Source organism: Crocuta crocuta, unplaced genomic scaffold, assembly GCF_008692635.1.
Source record: "Crocuta crocuta isolate KB4526 unplaced genomic scaffold, BGI_CrCroc_1.0 scaffold737, whole genome shotgun sequence".
In the NCBI taxonomy this organism is placed as follows: Eukaryota; Metazoa; Chordata; class Mammalia; order Carnivora; family Hyaenidae; genus Crocuta; species Crocuta crocuta.
Genome location: NW_027527804.1, coordinates 2,413,404 through 2,415,600, shown reverse-complemented (window position 1 = coordinate 2,415,600; position 2,197 = coordinate 2,413,404). Strand labels below are relative to the sequence as shown.

The following is a 2,197-nucleotide window of genomic DNA, read 5'->3' as shown; positions in this document are numbered from 1 at the left end:
AACTGTCAATTTATTATCTCTCCTAAGCCAGCCACAATTCCCACCATCAAACCATTCTTTTGAATAAAGGCAAGAGGATCCCATTTAAAATGGGTGGGGGCAGTGGGTGAGGGGAAATGGGTGACGGGCATTGAGGAGGGCACATGTTGGGATGTGCGCTGGGTGTTGTACATAAGCAGTGAATCATGGGATTCTACTCCCAAAGCCAAGAGCACACTGTATACACTGTATGTTAGCTAACTTGACAATAAATTATATTTAAAAAACATTAACAATATTTGGAGAAAGGACCACATGTTAAGCCAGAGTTGAGAATTTTTCTATATACAGATATTCATTATGGGTCATTCAGCAAGTCCTACCTGCTTTTCAAATGCATTTGGAGTGGCTCAATTATACAATATTTATTGAGTGCCTATTTTGTGCCAGGACCCACGAGGTTTACAGTGGTGGAGGCATGGTTTCTGCTCTCAGAGAGTTTGCAATTTTTGGTGGTTTCTAGCGCTCCTTTCAGTCTCTGAGAGGGCAATGAGAGATTTGCTCCTGTCTGCAGGCCTGCGGATGTACTGAAGGGATAGAGGAAAGGGCTGTCAAACTTCACCAATCAACCAGTTGAGCTAAGGATGCTCCCATTTCTAAGTAATCCCAAATGGAGCTGATCTAGTCACTGTTCCTCTTGAGCTATGTACCTCCATCACAGGAAAGAAGGAACTAGATCCAACCAGTGGCTTGATAATTGACTAGCTTGGAAAAGCAGCAATTGGTAGCAAGGTGCACACCTCAGAGAACCATCCAGAATCACCTGAGCTTGCCTCCCAGGTGATTCCCAAAATGAATTGTGAGGTTTGCCACTGCATCTACCCAATGGGAATAGAGGGAAAGATTATCAGGAGCTGATTTTTAAGAGTGGGGTAGCTCAGTCATGCTTTGGTTTTGCTGAGCCCCATGCTAAGCATTGGGGTACAGGGGAAAGACAGAGTTACACACAAGCCCTTTCCTGGGAGAGTTGATGTTCCAGTTTGGAAGACTAGTCATGTACAGGGGAGCTAAACAGTGTGGTATATACGCTGGGAGGTCAGAAGGCTTAGGTTCTAGCTCGTACTCCATTACTCAGTGGCCTAAGGGAAGTCAGTCTACTTTTCTCTGGCTATTTGGAGATGGGGTTGTAATTTCTGCCCTGTCTTTACAAGTTTGTGGATCCAATGATATACTGGGGTTTGAGGATCAAGTGATACACTGGAGATTCAACTTTCAAAGCATTTGGGGATTAGTCCTCTAAAGTTTTTCTTTGGTTCCCTGGCTCTCAGTTGTCCTTCTGACCAGAAACGACCTAAAGAAGCCAAGCCTTTGTTTGAGGGGTTGGGCATGTTGGGGGCAGCAGGGGAGGAGAGGGTATGGAGGCCAACTGTGGGGAGAGGTGTTGCTACTTCCTTAGAGATCACTTTTCCTAACAATGCATTTCCCAGAGACATTCCATTACCCAGTGATGGACACTCACTGGCGTCCATGGGATGGATCCCATGCTTTGGCTCATTCATGCACAAATTCATTCAACAAATCCTGACCACGTGTTCAGTTACTGTGCTACACAACAGTGATGGAAAGATGGAAAATACAGAGTTTCAGCCCTCCAAACATTTAGAGAACAGGGGCTGAGATGGCAGGGCATGGTTTAGGTAAAGTAAACAGCAATGAGCAAAGACGCAGGTGGTTTGGACGACCATTCATTTGAGAGACTTCCATTAGGTATGACAGCCGTGGAAAATGAAGCTTTGAAAAATACCCAGATAGAAGTTTGAATAATTATTTTGTATGCATTTGGAATAAGCATCCTATCCTTCTGCGGTTTGCACATAAAAAGAAAATGATGAATTTAGAGAAGGCTTGAGAACACAATGAAGCATTTTCATTTACTTTCTGAGGTGAGCCTCTTCCTCCCACCCCAGTTCTATTGAAAGCAATAATGCTAAATGGTAGATCAATGGCTTTGCCAGTAAAACATCCAAGTTCTACTCGGGATGTTAACTGGATGAAATGTCAATTCCATCCTGATTCAGTAGTTTTAGAAAATATATAGGTTTGGGATGTAGTTCAAAGTGATTCGCTAAGTGTTTTGCTAATAAAAAATAAAACGATGAAAATGTGTCCAGCAAAAACCAAAAAGCCTATCTGGGTTTGAATCTGGGTTCTAGAAATA

The 2,197-nt window shown here is 43.1% G+C and overlaps 1 protein-coding gene across 1 annotated transcript in view; it reads left to right on the top strand.

Annotated features, from left to right (window-relative positions):
* Window positions 1–2,197, top strand: part of VSIG1 (V-set and immunoglobulin domain containing 1) — a 36,010-nt gene that overhangs the window by 25,880 nt on the left and 7,933 nt on the right. The gene's annotated exons all lie outside the window — the stretch shown is intronic.